Consider the following 22,526-nt stretch of genomic DNA (forward strand, 5'->3'; position numbering starts at 1 on the left):
TTACTTTTCTTTAAATTAGAAACAGCTTCCTCTCGTGAAGGGCTTTATTGTTTAGAGAAACAACAGAGATTTCATTCCACAACCCTGAACCCTGAAGCCAATAAGGACAATTCAGCCTCAAAGAGAAAGAAAGGCAATTGAGGTACTTTCTAGACATCTGGCAAAACATTTGAAAACACTGAGTTAACACATTGGCAGGGATTTATAATTGGTTTTGTTTTTTTTTTTTTCTTTTGCGTGTAATATCAGAGGGAATGATGACAAGGTTGTTTCACGTGAAACACAAAGTTCTGGTAAATCGATGTGACCCTGCAATCTGGATAGCTCCCTCTGACCCAACGCAATTCATTAGTTCCTATGAAGGGGACCTTAAAACCCTTCTCGTAATTGTTAGGTGACAATAAAGAATCAAAATGCCGCCCGCTATTCCTAACAGCAGATGAACACCATGAACTCTACTTAATACTGTTGATGTAAACCATAAGGGAGATGTTATAAAACCCACTGACAGGTATAAACAGACTTCAAACTACGCATCAGATCCATCAGCAAAATACACAACTTCACCAGCCAGCTGCTCCATGAAGAAAGACAACTGTGGGGTCTCAGCAGGAGCCGTGCCAATAAAATGTCTTCTCCTGGGAGCCCTCTCCAAGGGCGCCATGGCCCTGCCCTTGCCCCCACGCCCACTTGGCAAGTGAAAACTCCCATAATTCAGCTGAGACAACAGGACAAGAGGAGGATTGTGCCTTACGTGACCAATCGAGTCAGACGTCAGAGCAACAGATAGGGTAATTAGCATAACATTAGTATAGCATGAATCTAAAATGAGGAAATGGGGAGAGAGAGAGAAAAAAAAGATGGAGAGAGAGGGCGAGAAAGAGAGAGACTATTATTCAAATTGCCTTAGGCGGTCCATTTATTGGAAAGTAGTTTATTGGGAAACTGAACAACGTGTTAGCGCCTTGAGGCAGATACTTTCAATGTGAAATATAAGCTGAATCTCTGAAGCTAGAGGGTCCTCAAAACTCATTTGGCTCTTTATTTTCCACATGGGGAAATCACACAATTCAGCGATTTACCCAAAGTCATCGCAAGTCGGTAGCAGAGCTGATCATAGAAACCGCTTCTACCAGTTCGCAATTTATTTCTGATCAGACTGCTTATCCTTCTCCGCAAATTGCTTTCTCCGAACAGAGCTCTGATTTTTTTTTTTTTTTCGATTTTTATGCACAAGACTACATCTCTCCGGACTGACACACAAGGCCGTTGGGGACATGCAGAAAGGTGGATGCCGCTGGCCTGCCCACGGGGTGGCAGGTGCTTGGCCCCCCGACCACAGAGCTGAGCCAGGGTTTGGCCCTGAGTCCCGGGCCTCTGTCCTCACACCCGCGGGGCCATTTACTGACACCGCTGTCTTTTGTGAGCATTTAAGACTCCTCTGGCCCCTCTGTTTCCTCAGGGCTGAACTACCACAGAGAATTAACTTTACAACATGTGAAAACATACCCTCAACACCTAAGTGTGAGCACACAGGGCTGCTGTTATTCTTATAGCGCTTTCTAATTGGTTCGCACACATCCAGACTTGGCCCTTTCGAAGCCATCTCACAAACAGCGAGCAGAACAACCCTCTTGCTTCCCAGTCCCGCTGCTCTGGTCTCCTGTTCACATTGTTTCTCATGCATGACCTTCCTTGTCTTCCAACTGCCTACAAATAAAAAGTGTAAATCCCTTCGCCTGGGTCCAACGCCCTCCCCCATCTGGCCCCAGGCACACCATATAATAAGATGGTGGCCTGAACACGATACCCGCCTTGTCAACTCCAATTTTCTGCGCATTGTTTCCCTGCTCAGATCATTCCTCCTCACTGTTCTCCAGCAACATTACCTCCACCAGGTTAAGCACCGATGCCAATGCCACTTGTTCTGCGAAGCTCGGCCGTGTGGAAGGCGATGCCAACATTGAACGTTGACAGAAGCATCCTGGCTACATCCCACTCGGGTACCATGTTTGGGAACTACCTTGTAGTTAAAAACAAACAAACAAACATTCGACATGAAAACTTTTCACCATTTTCAAGACAGTTTCAGATGACATTGAACACGTTCTGGAGGTTGGTAACAGCCAGCCTCCAGAATAATACCATAAACTATTTTGAGTTACCGTGACAGGAAACTCAAGGTTTAACCAAATCTAAATTTAGCTGAGGGGGTAACTTAGACAGCAGTTGGTCACAATAAAAGAAAGTCCATCATCTGAGTCCTGCAAACAGTGATTTCCCTGCGTGCTTTTAAAACACCACTTGATACGTGCCGAAGATTTCAGGGTATGGCCTTGCATAAAGCCAGGTATGGGATTTGATATTTGCAAAAGACAGTTTCCATTCTCAGAGCTGTCACGACAGAACTAAATTTCTTAGAAATTATTGAATTGAGATTTCAGGAAAGTTGCACTTTCCCAAAAGTTTGGCACAGTTTTAACTTTTAAATAGAGAACGATTATTTTTGTTTGTGACTAGATCAACTGACTTAAAAATATAAACCCACTAGGGGCACCTGGTTGGCTCAGTTGGTTGAGCATCTGACTGCAGCTCGGGTCATGATCTCATGTCTGTGGGTTCAAACCCCACATCATCTTCCTGCTGTCAGCGCAGAGCCCGCCTTGGACCCCTCCCTGACTCGTGCTGGCCATCTCAAAAATAAATAAACATTAAAAAATATGTGTATAAACTCATCATTCTCTTAAATATTATAGTAGTATTGATATTTCAGTTTAAAGAACAAAATAAAAATCCTCAAGAACGTCAGGATAGAAGGAACATACTTCAACGTCATCAAAGCCATATGTGAAAAGCCCACACCTAATATCATCCTCCATGGGGAAAAACTGAGGCCTTTCCGTTTGAGATCAGGTACATGACAGGGATGTCCACTCTCACCACTGTTGTTTAACGTAGTGTTGGAAGCCCCAGCCTCAGCAATCAGACAACAAAATGAAATAAAAGGTAAACTGGCAAAGAAGGAGTCAAACTTTCACTCTTTGCAGATGACATGATACTCTACATGGACCACCTGAAAGGCTCCACCAAAAAGCTGCTAGAACTGATACATGAATTCAGCAAAATTGCAGGATACAAAATCAATGTACAGAAATCAGCTGCATTTCTTTGCACTAATAATGAAGCAACAGAAAGGGAAATCAAGAAATCAATCCCATTTACAATTGCACCAAGAGCCATAAAATACCTAGGAATAAACCTAACCAAAGAGGTAAAAGATCTGTATGCTGAAAGCTATAGAAAACGTATGAAAGAAATTGAAGAAGACACAAAGACATGGAAAAACATCCCCTGCTCATGGATTGGAAGAATAAATATTGTCAAAATGTCAATACCACCCAAAACAATCTACGCATTCAATGCAATCCTAAAGAACAAAATAATTAGTAACTATACCTGGGAATAACGGAATCTATGGCTCCAGCTTTGATTGATCATAAGGAACATATAGATATAGATTTAGATGTGATATGGTCGATCTATCCTGATATCTTAAGTGCACAATACCATTCCAGTGAAAATATAAAAAAACTGGACAGCCTAGAATGTGATACCTACCCTATTATTGCTCCCTAGTTGGAATTTCATAGAATCGAGGCACAGTATCCCCATGTCCACTGGATGCCAATAATCAGTTAGCAAATCAACTGACTTTTGATCGTAATAGTAGGACACTGAATTTAGATCATGAATTAGACTCCACAGTAGTAATGCAGCCTCCTTAAATCTTATCCAGTAAAATCTCTCAATACTCTGTGCAACAAGTAGGACAGACTCACACAAATAAAAGCAGGTTGGGCTACCAATAAAAAAGAAAAGGACATCAAGACCAAGCCAGTGAATAGATGGCCATACTTCTAATTTGAATTTGAGTAGCCCCTAGTGTTATTCTGAGAGACCAGTAACTCTGATGCAGTAAACCCTCTGGGAGCAGAACACAGACCACAGAACACGTGAAGGAGCTTGTGTTGGATGAAGAAGTGTGTGTGGAAAATTACTGAGTCCTGAGGGTTGGCTACACTTGGAAAGCTGACTATTTTTCCTCTGGCCAAGACCATGGAATTGGCGCTTTCTGTGTGCTACAAGGCAAAGACCTTGGTGCCCCCTACTGCTAGAAAGGGTGTCCACAACTTCCTGTAATGCAAATTTGCCACACAAAATTGTGAAGGATGCTGTTTTTTCCAACTGCAGAAACATCTGTTATTAAATAAGTCTTGCAATTCTTATTTCATGTTTACTAGAGTAAGAGAAACTATAAAAAATGAAAGATGTATAACGAGATTGGTTGAGATAAAAGATTCACGGAAAATGTTATTTATCTAAAGGCAAATATCCTTATTGGTTTCGGCTTACTTATTATCATCGCTAATGTCGCACGTTCATAAGACTGAAAAAAAATCATAAAATATAGACAATAGTTAAGACAGAATCAAGGCGTATGTGGTAGGTAGACATCAAACATATTTTTATAACTTCACTTGTTACTGTTTATTGCACAACATCATCCTTATTTTTATGCTTCCCTTCCTGAAGTCATGACAGGTACCTAAAAATTAGTAAACACATAATCTAAAGAGAAAAATGTTTGATTACTGTAAATGCCATGATCCAGAGATGACTAGTCTTATCCTTTCCATGGAAATTATGTGTGCAAATTATACACACATATATGCATATACTGATGCCTATAGTGTAAATTCCATACACTTATCTTGCAAAAGTATGATCTTATAACATTACTTGTTTTCTAATATAGTTCATCAAGAATGTTCTTCCATGCAAATACAATATAAATAGGCAACATGATTTTTAATGGCGGCATTATATTTCAGCATATGGAAGCAACAATGTAACCAGTTAATTAATTGGGTTGAATTGTGTGCCTCAAAAGGAGGAAAATTTTTTTATTTAACCTCTGTCTTGAAGCTGTCTGCTCTCTCCTCCCTGCTCCGTATGGAGATGATATTAGAACTTTTCCAGTTAATTTTCTTTTTTACAATTATCTTGTTTTCAGTTATTTAAAAATCCAGTTATCACCCAGCTCAAAGTCTGCCCCCTCATCTCTGCTCCCAGGTGATGTCTAAGGTTCAGTGGGAGAAGAGGAACTTGCCTTTTTTATCCTATTTCTGTTCCTTTCTCTCCCCCAACTCCCTGTGCTGCCTCTGGCTCCTCTGGGTCCCAGGGCCCAGCTAGAGAGGAAGCATGGAAGCAGGCAGGACCAGCTCACCGAAACCTTGGACCACATCACCTCCCTCCCGCGGGGCCATGTAACTGAGCGCAGCCAATGGGGTGCTAGTAGAGAGATGTCAGCCTTCCACCGGGCCCCCTGAGCTGACTGCGGATGCTCCAGAGAGACCCCTGGGCCCTCAAAGACCACCAGGACTTGAACAGCCCCTCCCCTCAGATCTGCACAAGATTATGGTGTGTTAAGCCACTAAGATTTGGGGTACCTAATAGAGTCCGCGTCTCCTCACTCACGAAAGGAGGCAAAAGTGTTAAAAGCCAAATCACGTACCTGAACCTTTCTGTAGGTTTTGGAAACCAAATACCATTGGTGTTAGCTGGTACCAGATTCTTGGCATTCTGTTTGTTTGTTTGTTTGTTTGTTTGTTTGTTTGTTTTTTCTTAGTAGGGAGTACTTCCTCATGTGGTGATTTTACATTTTTTCCCCAAAACACCCCAGCCCCCCAAACCCCCAATAGGAGAAACTTTTAAGATGACGCCCTCAGTAGGATCGGTTCCAGCCACATTTACCTTACTTGCCTGGTTTCTTTGGAAAGCAGGCCACCTCCAAATGATATTTTTCTGCAGGGGGAAGGGTGTTTAGCCTGTGTTTTTGGTGTTTGCCATTTTTGTTTTGTTGGCAGAAACCTTCATGTCCATCGTTTTTTTGCATCCCATCGCACTTGGTTTGGGAAGGTAAAAAGAAGAAATCTCTCTTTCCCTCTCTCTCCCCCTCCCTCCACTCCCCCACCTCTTTTTTTTTTTCCATCCCAGGTACTCAGAAGGCAATCTTTACTGGGGTCCTTAAAGGGTGATGACTCCTTTGAAGGAAAACCGGACCACCTCTTAGTCGTTCTCTCACCGCTTCATCCTGGGTCTATCAGGGACAGGTGATGTTAAAGCTGGGGATCTCAGGGCCAGTTTTTACATTAACACACTGGAAACTCCAGAAAAAAGGACCAGCGCTTCTGTTCACCGCAAATGAATAGCATCCTATTATATGGATAGTAGGAATAATGTAGCGGATATTTTTTTTTTTTTGTATTTAAAGCTACATTAGAGGAACGATCTTTAAAGCTAAATATTTTTTTCACATCCTTAGTAATTTCATTTGGGTGACTTTATAAAAGTAGAATTGCTTTTTTCAGAAAGCATGAATTATTGGCTTCATATTAGAGCCATAGTTTCTCTCCATTCAGACTTTTCCAATTTATCTGCCTACTATCAGTTTAAAAAGAACCTGTTTCTGTACCCAAAACATCAATAATAGAAATCAAATTTGAAAGAAAAAGATTTTGCTTATCTCACAGGTCAAAAACGCTTCAATGTTTTGTTTACTTTCTGAATACTAATGAAGTGGGATATTAATCTGTAGGTGTCGATCATTGAGTTTCTTCTTTAGTGAATTGCTTACTCGTAACAAGATATGAATTCTTGATTTTTCTCCCCAAATTGCTCATCCCTCTTCTCCACGTATAAATGATACCCCACTAAGCCATTGCTGGAGTTACAGGCTAAAACCGCATGAGTCATTCTTGAGTCCTCTCTTTTCCTTGACCAAATCTTTCAGCCTTTCTATCTATTCAATTTCCAAAATATATCTGGAAGTCATCTTCCCCTACAGCCACTTATCACCTATTGTGTAGACAGCTGCTATAGCTTTCCATCTGGTTTGCATTTCTCAGGGACTCTCTCTATAGGCATGCACTTTGAGAGATTGGCCTGGAACCATCTCAGCTTGGAGGATGGGTGGCTATTTTGCAATGTGTCCTTCCAGTAGGGAACCTTACTGTATCTTTCCCCAAAAGTCACATTCCAAGAGTGTTACAATCCTTCCACTCTCCCACTCTCCACATATACTTTCCACAGAGCTGCCAGAACAACCATTTAGAGATATAATTCTGATTAAGTTGCTATATAGCTTTTATCTTCCAATTGTTATCTGACATTTAGGAAAACTCTCCATATATTTTTAAAAATTATTTTGACCTTGAAACAATCTCAAGCTTTACAGAAAAATTGCAAGTACAGGACAAACATCTTTTTTTCCCCAAAACCATTTCAGAAAAAGTAGCCAACATGTTGTCCATCATCCCAAATATTACAGTGAGTGTGTATTTCCTACAATCGGGGCCTTCCCCTATCTAATCACAATATGGCCAATTAAAAGTAAGAAAAAAAATGGGGACATTACTACAATATCATCCTCAGACCCAGTTCAAATTTTTCCAGTTGTTCCAATAGCATTTGTGTGTGTGTGTGTGTGTGTGTGTGTGTGCGCGTGTACCTAGGGTAGACTAAGCACTTGATAAACATCAGCTGTCATTTTTGAAAACTAGCCCAAGCTATTCATTTTGCAGAAGGAAAAACTGAGGTCTACAAAGGAAATATGACTTCGACAGCATTCTTTATAGCAAAACGACCCAGATCAAAATCATGCCTTAAAATCATGTCTCTTTCTCAACCTTTCTTCAACTTTGACACTTTCAAAAATTACCAGCTAGTTATCTTCAGAACGTCTTTTCACGTTGGTTTATCTCTTGTCTTTATATAATTTGACTCAGTTTATGCATCTGAGAAGCAAAAAAAAGGGGGGGGGGATAATGTGTTCTTTTCGTTGTGTCGTATCCAAGTTTGATTTGAATCAATCTCTGTTGATGTTAACTTAAAGCTACCTTAAAGTAGCACCTGCCCACTTTCTCTGTAAAGTTACTTGTCTGGATAACCAACACCATATTTGAGAGTCAGGGCATTTCTGTCACCCCCTCCTCTCATTTGTTGCTGCCACATTAACTAGTAACCAGAACTCAGCTCTGTCTTCTCCCTTTTCCTACTTCCTCCCCACCCAGTTATCATGCAAATATGGCAAAAAGACCAACTTCACTAGGGAGCAAAAACTTTTCCACTTTTCAACGTTATTAGAGGCATCATCAATATAGAGCTGGCCGGGCACTGATTGAAAATAGGAGCCTGAATCTTAGACGGCCAGGCTTGGGAATCATTAGCATGTGGATTAAAGTAAAAAGAAGAAAATGGACAAAATCATTTGGAGAACATTTATGGAAAGGGGAGTGAAGGAACAAGAACAGAATCTTTAGAAACACCAACACTGATGTGATTGTTGGAGGACAGGAAGTTCAAGTAATAAAGTTCAAATACTGAAAAAGTAGAAAAAGAGCCATAAGAATGAAGAAGTAAGAGCTTGAAGAAGGAGCCTTTCAGAGCTTCATCAACAGCGGAAAGATCTGCAGAGTACCCAGAGGTGACGTAGCCAGTCTTTGAAAGGAGAAAAAACAGATATTTGAAACATATGCCTGGTTTCCAGGGTAAATAAAGATTTATGTATCTTGCTCTGTGAAGAAGGAAAACTAACACATATTAGATCCCAATATACATTAGTAATTTTGTTAGATGTCTTAGAATGACCTTATGTAACCAACTCACATGAGAAAAATATAGATAAGTAGGCATTATTATCCCGGAATTTGTAGCACAAGCAACACTCAGTTGGCAAATGTCTTATTCAGATTGGAACTCGGTTCTTGCAGAACCTCGGTCTACACTAGATTCAGTATGCCACAGAAAGTTTAAAATAAGTTCAGATGTATATGATGATAAAACTACATGAAAAACTAATGTTAGATCAAAGACACATATTTCTGTTGCCCTCTCTTTTGGTGTTTATATAGTAAATTAAGGGTTTGATTTTGGGGAGTTTTAAGTTGCTTTCAAGACTTCCTGAAGGATAAGATTTTCCTCTGCCTTAGAAATGTCAAAAAATCAAAAGTAGACCCCATTAATGATTATTGGAAACAGACACTTGGGAGATAAAGACTGAAGAATATATAATGCAGAAATATTCCCCATACGTTTATCCACTTAGTCACCACGCACTTAGTGACTGCTTAAAATATTCCAAGCACCCTTTTGGCGTTGAGAATACAGTAGTCAGCAAAACATACAAAATCCCCTGTTCTCACAGAACTTACCTCCAGAGAACAAGATGACAGAGAACAAACAACCAGATATAATGTGCGAAGGGACTGTGATCACTATAAAAAATAAGGCAGGGTAACGGACTAAAGACTGGGGGTGGAAGACCGGGGAGGATTGTAGGGGCAAAAGATAATAGAGCGGGGCTTTTGAGATGGAGAGCCCATGGAGGTCATCTCTGTCAGGATGACAGGTGAGCAGAGAACTTGAGTCAGCGAGCCAACGCTGTGGACGTCGTGGGGAAGCGCTTACCAGGCAAAATAGCAGGGCTTTGCCCTTTGAGGAACAGCGAGGAGCCCGTTCTGGTTGATGTGGAGTAGATGAAATCTGGATGCCAGGAAGCAGGGGAAAGATTGTGTAGGACCTACTAGAGCGGATATTCAAAGGTGGATGCCCTATTTTGAGCCCATCAGCCCCTTTTGTTGTAGAGACACGTTCCATTCTGCTTGATTTTCACCAACAAGCACATTCTTGTGCAGATGTTCAAACTCTAATGATCAGACACTTAGAATGGAAGAAACCCATTAGCTCATTGCCTCTATCCCTCTGGCAGTGCAGAGCAGAGGTTAAAAAGATGCTTAGCAATTATCTACAACTTTAATAAGCTGAATCCTTGTAATTAGCCATTCACAACATCCCACTGTGGTACAGCTAAATATTATGGTTTCCATTTTCTAGATGGGGAACTGGAGTCAGTGATAAAGCTGAAGCCTCCTAAGGATGTTATTTTCAAGCCTAGCTTAAATTTTAGGCTTACTAACTTCATGCTATGTTTTTAGCCCGGAAAACCCCAAATCACCAATAGGACCAGATGCAAAACCCAAATGTCTCATTAGGCACAAAGGCACTTAACAGCTTTTTTTCTTTTTTTCAACGTTTTTTATTTATTTTTGGGACAGAGAGAGACAGAGCATGAACGGGGGAGGGGCAGAGAGAGAGGGAGACACAGAATTGGAAACAGGCTCCAGGCTCCGAGCCATCAGCCCAGAGCCTGACACGGGGCTCGAACTCACGGACCGCGAGATCGTGACCTGGCTGAAGTCGGACGCTTAACCGACTGCGCCACCCAGGCGCCCCATAACAGCTTTTAAGTGAGAGGAGGAGAGTTACAATCACAGACCCCGTCCTAGGATGTTCTCTTCAACCAGGAATGCAAGGATTTAAGGCAGAAGGGTCAAGTTCATCACATTAAGAATTCTACAATGGCAGTCCTATGAAGCACGCCATTTTGAACACAGAGTCAATGATGTGTCTCTGTAGGATTAGATTGTTTGAACCAAAGAGAAGTACTTTAATGTCATGCTCTTATTACATAAACTTCAGAAACGATTTTTTTTATTTTTTAATGTTTATTTATTTTTGAGACAGAGACAGAGAGTGAGCCAGAGTGGGCAATCCAGTGGGGGAGGGGCAGAGAGAGAGGGAGACAGAGAATCCCAAGCAGGCCCTGTGCTGACTTGGGACCTGAACTCATGAACCGATCCGTGAGATCAAGAACCTGACCTGAAATCAAGAGTTGGATGTTTAACTGACTAAGCCATCTAGGTGCCCCCAGAATCTATTTTTAAAATCTTAAGAGTATTCGCTGGAAGCCTAGAGATAAAAGTCTTGTATTGAAAAGAAATAAGGATATAAACATTGGCAGAATGTTTTAGAAGAACATCCATATCATTAATAATGCAAGCTTTGTTGTTAAACAGGTACGGGTCCAACCCAGTCAACTTGCCTTTGGCAAGACTCTCAATCTCTTTAAGCTTCAGAACCTTGATCTTTAAAATGGGAAAAACAATAATACTCATTTCACAGGGTTGCAGTGAGTGTCAGATAGGAGAATTCCTATAACTCAATGAGCACAATTCCTGTTATAGAGGAAGCACTTAATAAACTGTAGCTATTAGAAAAAACACTTGAACGATCGTACTATTTTTTATATTCAAGTATATTTAAGTAATAACTCAATTTCAACCCTCCTAAAAATATATTGTTTAAAGATCTATGAAAGTCTCACACCTAATACTTTAAAGAGATCAATAAACTATGCCAATACATTTTTTATCGTATCTTACAACGTAGGCTTTAAATATTATAAAAGTCATTTTGGTAAAAGTGCCATCAGGAGTTCCTGACTCAAAAAGAGATCAGTTATATCTGCACAACGTTGCATTATTTGATTTCACCTAACACATGACTGTAAAGTACAGCTTTTAGGAAATTAGTCATGAAATAATAAATGGTGTTCATATATTTCGCTATATTTTCTGTATGTCGTTTCGGCGTGTTTTTCTGGGATTGGAAAGAGACAACCTGCATGGTGAACAGAGCTCTAATAAGAACACAGAGATGTGAGTTACTTACATCAAGGACGTTTTCAATCCAAAATCGTTTCCTAGAGCAATATCCACCCCTCAGATACAGACAACTCTATATCTCATGCCAAAATAATTGGATAGTGAAGGAAAAAAAAAATCTTACCTAGTCAGAGAGGTATATAAGAATTTCATGCTGAAACTGGCATTTTCTTTGTCATAGAAATTAAAAGGCATCACAAACATTTCCCTATTCTTATGTATTATTTGATAGTGTGGTTTCTGGCAAAGAAACAGGAGAAGGCAAATGTATTTCTCCTTTCTGTATTCTCAACATGGTCTTGACGCCGATTCTAAAGTATAAAAGCTCAACCCTCCCAGAGGGATCGAGTAATAGGTATTCACACCACATGCTTGTATACGCTCTGGAATCTAAACAGGAAACCTCCCTGGTTTTCTCCTTGGTCTCTCTGTGGGCTGGTGAGGGCTAATTTCGGGTCATGATCTTCAGCTGTATTCCAAGCTCCAACACTAACCACCTCTTTCCACCCGTTTTCTCTCACGTTAACTATGTGCAGATGATTTGGCTTGCAAAAAAAAAGGAAATACTTGAAAGTGAGTCATCCTGGGCCACACTGCAGGGGGTGCTGCCGGTGGCCCGTTGTGTGAGGCATTTGCCATGCCAGAAAAGCCTATTTTGAGTTGATTGTAGAGTACTCATTGCCTGTTGTGTCATGGGCTGTAATCACCAGATAGTAACGTGCTCCTATCTGGGATAATGAGCTCATTGCCTGAATTAACACTCAATAGAATAGATACTGAGAAGAAATCTAAGGCAAACCGCCATTAGGAAAACTCAGATCAACTTTTGGTTAAAAAAAATTATGGAGTCTGCAATCTACACATTAAGATGGGTTTTCTTTCTCAACAGAAAATCAAGGACTCTACCATTTCCCAGCAATTCTTGTCTCATGTAGCCTATATTCACAGTACCATTAATCTTCAAAGCCACATGATGACCGCAGTGTCTTATTTCTATTTAATAGATGGAAACTCAGGGAGATGCAGACATAGAAATGGTTACAGAACGCCAAAGTGCCTGCCAGACCGTCTGATTTTCCCACTTTGCAACACTAGCTGCCTCTTCAACAGCTTCTGAGAGTCGGTGATGTTTCCGAAGACATTTCTAAAGACTTTATCCACCCTCCGAAGTAGAAATTTAATTAATAGCACCCACATAGATGGTCATTTTTATAAATATAAAACTAGACATAAGTCCACATCAGTATGGACACCTACATCGTTTCTTCCTTTACTTACAGCAAAGTGAAAGCAATCCATATGTTTTAATAACCGACACCGATATTCTTCTTCGCAAAACAACATAAAAAGTTTTCTAAAAAAATATGAGCAAACAAATACAAAATACTTTAAAACATGGTTGAGGAAGAAAGTCAGGCTTTGTATTGGTATGATGGCCTCAAAAGAAAAAGTCAGACTATTGCTGGGGAGATAAAAAAGAGAGAATTGCTTTTAAGTTTCAAACAGAAGTTACATAAAAACATAAAAGTGGCACTTGAGGACTGCAGAGAAGATTCAGAGAGGGGCTAGGACCCTAGGCATCACATGGAAAAATTGTCAAGAAAATGTCTATTTTTGCAGGGTCCAGAAAGGCGCACCAAATTAAAAATTTCTACTATGTGATTTTAGGGGCGCCTGGGTGGCTCAGTCGGTTAAGCCACTGACTTCGGCTAGGTCATGATCTCCCAGTTGGTGGGGTTCGAGCCCCACATCCGTCTGTGCTGACAGCTCAGAGCCTGGAGCCTGCTTTGAATTCTGTGTCTCCCTCTCTCTGTGTTCCTCCCCTGCTTGTTCTCTGTCTCTCTGTCTCTCAAAAATAAATAAATGTTAAAAAAAATTTTCTACTAAGTGATTTTGACTGTGTATTGGGGTTGAACGGCAGGCAACCTTTCCTATGATCCTTGGGTGTTTGGGGCACACAAATGCTCTGTGTGAGTAGACTGTGGGTATGCCGGTCAAGAGTGAGAGGCTGGGCTTTTTTCCCCTATCTTTTCAGGAAAAGAAGCAAACTCATGTCGTGCAAGCAAAGGTGACTCTTAAAGTCTAAGTCTTTCCTTTACTTAATTGACAAAAACATTTTATTTTTTTTATTTAAAAAAAAAAATTTTTTTTAACGTTTATTTAGTTTTGAGACAGAGAGAGACAGAGCATGAACGGGGGAGGGTCAGAGAGAGAGAGAGGGAGACACAGAATCTGAAACAGGCTCCAGGCTCCGAGCTGTCAGCACAGAGCCCGACGCGGGGCTTGAACTCACGGACCCTGAGATCATGACCTGAGCCGAAGTCGGCCGCTTAACCGACTGAGCCACCCAGGCGCCCCGACAAAAACATTTTAGAGACCACTTCAACCCCCCTGGGGCTTGGGATATCAGTGATTAGCCAAATAGGGACTGGGATTTTTAATGTCAGTGGCCAGCCCAGAGAGGTACATGCGTACGTGAGGCCAACCTGTCTTGGACCCTGTGTATTTTTCTGCTCGGCCATCCTCATCATGGAGACTTCTTCCTTATAAAATCCAAATAAACGCTTCACCTTCACTATGTCTACCGTCCAAACGGACAGAAGCGAGTAAAAGCAAAGAGTGACTTGATTCCTTTTTGGCCCCCAAAACATGGCGTCCGCAGAAGCCACACTCAGCAGACATACCTGAGCGTCATTGACTAGAGCTCGTTCACGTGGCCCCGCCTACGCGAGGAGGTAAACACTTCATGGGGCTCACGGGTGCTGCAAACAAAACTGAGATCCTGTCATGAAGAAAAAGGGGGAATGTTCTTGGCCACACTCTCAAGGCTGGGCAACTCTCCAGGGTGCCGGGAATATCATTCCTTTGTATAAAAACAATTTTCAGATTTAAAAAGGCTACGGGTCCAAAGAACTGAGAGTTTGTCATTGTCTCCTCAATTTTAACAGCCCTCTGCGTGTTCCCCCTGTTCAGCCCATAGAGCTAATTAATGCAAAGGGTAGTTTCCCGGGGTAGACTCATTAGGTAAATCCCAAATGGATCTCAGGCTGCCAGTTAGGAATAAAAAGACGTAGGCCTGTGTACCGTTACCGCATTCATTAGAACCCATCTGGCTTCATGAAAGGACTCCAAAACCTTCACAAGCCAAAAGGATGTGTTTTATCTGCTGTGACAATAGCGATACCTAAGGCTCTGTGTCAACCGGTTTGGTAATTAGTATGCCAACGTGGCTGCAACTTTCTTTACCTCTGGCCCCCTCCGGGTTCTCCACCTACAGCGTATTTCAAGAAATCATTAAATTCCACAACATTCTGACTGAAGAGACCTGGTATTTCTTTTTTCTTTTTTAAAGAGACAATGTTTTCCCCCTTCCGATGTCGTTAGTATCGACTGAAATACTGTCTCGGAAAGTGAAATCTGCTTTGCAGATGCATTAGGTCTATCTTGTTTCTTCCTGACACAGTTCACTCAATAGTCTGTGCGGGGCATTCTGCAAACAGCACTGAACTGGCGATTGGAAGGACGAGGTCGTATTCTCTGATCTGTTGAAAGAGCTTCGGGAAGTAATTGAAATTTCCCGGCTTTCAGTTTCTCATCTGGAAGGCCAGTGGCTTGCACCAGATGACTCCCGGGTTACTTTATGCTGTGTACGTCATTTGATGTAGTTTCCTTTAATTAGATGGTAGAGACTTTCTCCCCTTTGCTTCCAGTTATTGTCATTCACAGAGAAGACCGAGAAGGGAGTGAGGTTTGGGCAAAGACTGAAAAACAAAAGAAATGTAAAAATGGCAGTTTATGTCTAGACAATACTGAGCGCCACCTTGATGGTAACTAATTAGAGTCACTCATAGGCAGGTTTAGCCATCAGATCACTCCAATCACTTGTAACAGAATATTGGTAACGGTACCTGCGGTAACCCTCCAGGTGATCTATATATATTTCATATATAGAAATGTACATGAAATATCTGTGGTAGTAATATGGGTTAACCCTGAGGATCGCAGTCTCGGGACCACAGCATTTTGTTTGGTCGTGGGAAAGCCGTGATGGGGTACAAATGAAAAAGTGTGAAATGGAAGTGATAATAAATGATCAATACAAGAAAACTATGCTTCCCAGTGTAAATTAATTAAAAGTGATCACTGCTCTTTTACTCGTGCTAAAGAAAGTAGTAACCTTTATACCAGGGCACCTGGGAGGCTCAGTCGGTTGTGTCCAGCTCTTGATTTTGGCTCAGGTAATGATCCCAGGTTCATGGGATCCAGCCCCCCGTTGGGCTCCACGTTGGTAGTAGAGAAGGCTTAAGATTCTCTCTCTCTCTCTCTCTCTCTCTCTGCCCCTCCCTCTACTCATACTCTCTCTCTCTCTCTCTCTCTCTCAAGTAAAAAAAGAAGAAAAAAGATAAGAAGTTATCTCTATGTCTATTACAGTTCCATTTGTCCATAAATAAGTCGCCAAAATACAAAATAAATTAGCTTAACAATTTAAGGAGTTAAAGAAAATAGAAGTTAATAAGGAATTAGGACTTCAATGTGCTAACTCTTATATTAAAGTTTTACTATGTTGCCTCATCTGTCCCCTGAAATCCGCATTCTCTAAAACTACATATTTCATTATCACCCCCAAGACCCTAATCATCTTTATAGAATGAATACTATAATTAGTATAATTAATATTGGTTAACACTTTAGTTATTTAAGGAAGAATGTTTCATTTAAATTTACTCTGCTATTTCTCCTGAAGGATATTGCTTTAATCCCCAGATTCCGAAAGATATTAAAAACCTCAGCGTGTCCACCTAATTCTTGGGAAACTTTTATGACAGAAAAAACAAATAGACCCAACCACTCCCTCCCTCATGGTAATGCAGTTCAGATGGGTTAATTGACAAAGTGTCTACTCATACATAATGTAAGATAATTATTCACAAAAAGAGAGCAATTTTGGAAGAGACATGCAAGGAATCATGAGTAGAATACTTAGTAAAATTTTGTCTTAACACTGGGGCGGAAGAAATTTGCTGATAAATTCCATAAACACTTATTGGACACAATCTGCATGGGCCATTTTACTGGATTCTAGTGATAAAATACAAATAGGACCATCCTTCGTCTCACATATTGAAATACACTGAAGAAAAATAACCAACAAAACTGTCATTGCAGTGGTGTGCTATGATACATGAATTCAAGTTTCTGGGAGCGGAATAGAGCAGAGTGGCCACACCAGACTGATAAAGTCAGGCATGTTCCGGAATGCAGGAAAGACAATGAACTTCCTGAGGGATTGCCAAGAGTCAGTCTGGAGGAAGAAGGAGGCAAGAAAATACCAAAGACCTTGGGTTAAAACAGAAGTTATTATAATGCAAACTGAGTCTCTGAAATGACAGTTTGGGACCAATGCAATATTGAGGTCAGAATGTTCTTCATCAAAAGGAAGGTGCATTAATCTAGGATGTCCACTTAGAAAATTTAAATGTCTGAATGTCAGCAATGGCAATTAGTGGGAAATAATATACGTAGTGACTGAGAAAGGAAGAGCCAGGGAAACTTCCAAGATACTTAAAGAGGGATTCTCTTTGTTGAAAGTTGGCCAACTGTAGTCTGAACTGATTGAAACTAAAAGAAACATTCAAAGGCCCTTGTCCTGTTTACAGGACAAGAGGTGGGGGTGGGGGTGAGGGCGGAATTAATGGCACATGGCTAATTTGAAAAGGGATCTGGACAACTCTGCCTGGCAAGTGACAGAAATTTCGATAATTTCCATATTCAGAGATTTCCGTATTCACTGAGATTCAACTGGTTCAGACTAATTAAACTTAACAGGTGTTTTCTCTCACATCAGCCTTCCAAGAATCTGATCTCATTCTCCCCATCGTCTTGCAATGGTTTGGGTGAATACTCGATGCCTTTCTTCTCTGCTAGGGATGTTGAGCTTCTCAAAGTCAGAGATCTTTTGTTCATCATTGTCTCTCCAGATGTGGCATGGTGCTCAGCAAAGTTTGAGTTGCAAGAGCGAACAGCTAGTGAATATATTAATTTGCAAGAAGATAACCTGAGCAAGACCGTCATGATGAACAGCGGACAACCTGGTCTCGACTTACTGTCTCATCTCACCTCCTGGGACAAACTGCTCCCCATTTACAACCAGTGACAGCAGCCCTTCTCCTTGGAAAGGCCTTGACAGCCTCTAATGGTTTCCTTTGACTGCCTGCTTACGAGCCACTTAAGGGACACAGGGTTCGTGGCCAGGCAAACTGGATTTGAATCTTACCTCTGCCATGGAAGTTTGTCATTACGATGTCACAAGAAGGCAATGTGTATTTAAAAAAAAAGAAAAAAAGGCCAACTTCAGGCATATAGAAACATACATTTTTCATTTTCTCGGGGAATTACTGCTTTCACAATACTCAATTTATGAGTGTGTATATATATATATATATATGTAGGTGTATGTATATGTGTGTATGAGTATATAATATGAGAATATTTACTATATTATGCAATATAAATATAAGTACACTTATATATCTATGTAGCTTGAATCTATGGTGCTGTAATCATCTATTTCCGTGTCTTCCTCATGAGACTATGAATGATTATACCTACATTTCTAGGTCTCAGCAGAAGAGTCTAGTACAGAGCTCGTACTTTATAAAAGCCGATTTAATGTATGAAGGCATGACTGATTGAGTGGACAAATATTCTCTGAAATACAAAAATGAGACAGTTTCCCGTGAGCACCATTAAATAACTTTATTGCTAAACTGTTATATATGTAGAAAATATACATATGTAATTATACATGTACATCGTAACACTTTACATAGCTCCGTAAATATTTATTGTTTGTTGTTGCCAGTCCAAAGTCACACTAACAAACACTCTTGACTTTGACCAAGGGCCTGACAAACAGAGGAAATTGTCATGATTTTAGGCAAAATCCATATGTACAGCATTGCTTATATTTGTTAATTAAAGTTTCGTATTTTGATTTAACTTAAGATTTCTTTCAGAAGCAATCTGTCAGATTATTCGAGTTGGAAGACAGCACAAACAGTAACTTTATTCTGAGATGTTTTAAAAGCATGTGGGCGGGAGAGAAGAGAGATTCTTCTTCAAGAATAAAATTGAAAAGTTGAGTTTCCTGCTGCCAGAAACTATATTCTTACATAAGTCTCTCAATGCCTTGCTTCTGAAGGGTACAGCAAGAGACGGCAGGAATGACAGTGACCTAGCAGATCTCTAGAGTTAAAAAGGAAAAACAAAACTCCTTCCTTTATTTATACCAAATACTGTATGTTGGGATAATATATTGCCTGAGGTTGGATACAGACACCAGCTGAACCCTGAGCCCTGGAGGTGGAGAACACATCCCCAGCTGTCAATATCTAAGCCAGTTGATGTCACGTAGCTTAGGTGTGTTCTTGTGAAAGATGCCAAGAGAAAGCAGATTTCAGGAAGCCAACAGGTACGGGGCAAAGCAGTGAAACTAAGTGTTTCTTCCAGCAAAAGGACATTTTAGAGAAAGGAGAAGAGGGGTGAGGTGCTGCTCTAAATCTGGAGCTGCCCTTGGACTTTTTTTTTACATGTTATTATATAATGTGCATGAAAACTTTATAAGATAGATATTTTAGTTCAGTTTTTTACCTACCCTGACGCGAAGATTCAGAGATGGCTGGCGACCGTGAAACTTACAAAGGTCACAGATAGTTAAATTGTACACCTCGAATTCAGTGTTTGTTGCCAAAGGACTTTCTAATTTATGCGATTTTAACTAAGCATTTTGAATAACAAATCCTGGTCCTTGGAAGTGACACTTAAAATGGGGGCTACTTTCCGAAACATACTTACTTTACAGGAGCAATTTTATAGACAGGTAAGGTGGATTGTATTGTTGTTTCCAAAGATTTGCTTCCCCTTTCTTTGTAAGATATTTTATGTCCCTCCCCACTGATTCTGGGTCTGGCCACGTTACAGGGTGGGCCAGTGGAAGGTGAGCAAATGTGGCATGAATCAAGACCAAGCAGAAGCATCAAAAATGTCATTTGAATTTCTTCCAATTCTCTTGGTTTTTTTCTTCCCAATAGGAACCACATATCCTCAACAAAAGCATCTCCTCCAGACAGGCTTCAGAATGAGAAACATGGGAAGGGGAGCTGAAGGCCCCAACCCGCCGCCTCTGACGTGTAAGGAGTGCAAGAAAGAAATGTTTGTTTGTATGAGCCATTGAGTTCATGGGTCACATCTCACTCCTGCCAAGATGACTATTTTAAAAGAAAAAATGTCCTGATGCTGGAAGCTACAAGGCCCTTGATATGAAGAAGAAAGCAAGAAAACAGGAAGGAAGGAAGGAGGGAAGGAAGGAGGGAAGGAAGGAAGGAGGGAAAGAGGGAGTGAAGGAAGGAAGGAGGGAAAGAGGGAGGGAAGGAAGGAGAGAAGGAAGGAAGGGAGGGAAAGGAAACTAAACATCAATTATTATTCAAAAATATTTTATCCACATCATTTATATATATTCGTTCACCAAATGTACATTGATAGCCTACTATATTCCTGGAGCTATATTGGATACTGTATATGGGGAGGTAATTAAACAAAACATAGCTCTTGCTCTCCATGGAATTTTCCATCTAGAGGGATAACTGTTTCCTACACTACTTGTTGAGTAATGCTTGGAGTAATGTTTACCTCAGTTGGGGGGGGTGGTTGTGTTGAGGAACACGGGTGATGAGCACCCCCAACAGGAATATAGGGGTACAGGTACTGAGAATTGACTGCAGACCAGTAATGGATGGTGTTTCAGCCAAAATGAAGGTCACGCAACAAGGGAAAGTGGATATTGTAGAAGCTATAAAATCCAGTAGCCAGGACAGAAGTCTCATAAAAACACAATAACAATTTTATTTTCTGAGACAATTCTTTTTATTTGTTAGGTTTCTACATTAAAAGTTGGCATGACGTTGAACATATGTGAAGGCAAACACCACCAGGTAAGGTTCCTCTTGGACGTTTGTGCAATTCATCACCACTCACGACAATTGCAAGAGACTGAACATTTCAGGTGAAAGACACTGAAACCAGGCACCTTTGCTGTCACCGCAAGTGACATTCTTAACTGGGAATCGGCTCCAGATACGTTCTTTGCGACACTGTGCGAAAGGCTCACTACACATTTACCATATTACAGACCTAGTTTTTCTTCTTGCTCTTTTGAAGATATTATACTAAATCAGTCATATTTTGAATTCACAAATTAGTATTCACTTGTGTCAAACAAAATATTGTCTGTAACTATTTCGATCAGATTGTTAAGAGTCACATAATGTATTTGTGTATTGTCTTGATTCCTTTCAATGAGAAATTTGCAGCAGTGTTATGGATAAAGATTCTTTTATCTGAGACCAAGACAGAATAAGTAACATCTGTAGTAGAGAGAAGGCTGTTAATCTTTATTTAGTGGATACTGATAGATGGGGCCGAATCTCATAATGAACATTTAATAGCATATTTCGTTTTCAAAAAGGTTTCCTCTGCATTAATCTTTATGACAGCATCAGTGACAGTACCATCATTTTATGTTTGAGTTTCGTATACCCTGCACGCAAGAAACTGGTTTTTTTCCATCGTATATAGTTTTAATATGCTGCTCCTTGGGGTGCACTAAGACCTTATCTTTATGATCCACGACTTAACAATCCAGGCTGTTAAATCATTTGCTTACCTGAACATGTTATTTTCATATGCTTGTACTACATTACCTATCACACACAAAAAAATACGTAATTTCTTATAAACTCAATGGGCTCAAACCTTGTATAGACACAACAAATGGTGGCCATGTTAACAGTAAAAAGTAAAGCACATTTTCTAGAGTACAGGCTTTTTAAAATATAGTCAATATATAATCTACCAATATCCTTATCAACACATTATATCCTTCGTCTCATTTCTCGATACTGAGAACACGGTTCCTATTTTTGCTCTTATGATGTCAAAATCCTTTTGCACATGCGTGTGCAACCCACTTATATCAAAGCCAATACATGTCGTTCCTCTCCTCCCAAGGGCACTATACTTGACTGGTAAAAGAATTAGGTAAACATTCACCTTATCATTTCCACAGGCTTCTTTGCACATGTTAATTATTTCTCTGATGCCTTCTATCATTCCCTCCCCTTCACAGTCGACTGGGTAGAATTAAGTGAACTTGCTGCAGTATACATTATTTCCAAAATTTCCAGTGTGTTCCACTGAGCGGCCATTCTTTGTTTCTTTCAGAAGAGAAACACTGCACCTTTACTGATGATCACGCACTTGGGATTAGGCCCCAGTACCAACCTTCCACCTGTGTTAGTCTGGGTTCAGTCAGGGAAATAGAATTTCTAGAGCATTTTAAGAATGAGGAATTTAAGATGGGAGTTGGGGATCCCACAGATGTGAGTGGAGATGGCTAGTAAAAGTCTGGAAGGCAGTAGCTGAAGGACTGGAGAAGCAGTCCCTGAGGACCGTTGACCGCAGCACGGGGACTGGACGGAAGCCAGAGCTCACAGACACGTAGAAGCTTCCGTGTCTGGTCACCACGATGGAGAACTGGGAGTTCGTGGGTGTGGCCAAGAAGCCGCTGCGTCTGCCCCCCAAGACCTCCTGAGAAGAATGGCTTCCACTCCGTCTTCCCCTTAAATCCCTTGTGAGTGTCTGTCACTGACAAACTCTAACCCAGAGCCAGAGAAGGAAGCGAGACTTGGAGACCTAGTTTCCAGTCCTAGTAGAGAAGATTGGTGGTGCTTCTTTAAGAACAGACAACCCAACATCATTCCTATGAAGAGAAACCAAATAAATAACTTCTGATGCTGGGGAAAAACAGCTTTCCTAGAGATGAGGTTGTATACATATTATTGGTTT

At 40.7% G+C, this 22,526-nt stretch overlaps 1 protein-coding gene across 2 annotated transcripts in view; it reads right to left on the reverse strand.

The window, feature by feature from the left end:
• Positions 1-20,500: 20,500 nt before the first annotated feature.
• The window catches only part of NETO1 (neuropilin and tolloid like 1), a 126,764-nt gene continuing 124,738 nt past the window's right edge, over positions 20,501-22,526 (reverse strand). For both annotated transcript variants that reach the window (XR_008422317.1, XM_053902832.1), the window contains one exon: positions 20,501-22,440. The gene's annotated coding sequence lies outside the window, so the exon portion shown is untranslated. The remainder of the gene's footprint in view (positions 22,441-22,526) is intronic.

This window comes from Panthera pardus, unplaced genomic scaffold, assembly GCF_024362965.1.
Source record: "Panthera pardus isolate Hobbes unplaced genomic scaffold, ASM2436296v1 HiC_scaffold_15, whole genome shotgun sequence".
Lineage (NCBI taxonomy): Eukaryota > Metazoa > Chordata > Mammalia > Carnivora > Felidae > Panthera > Panthera pardus.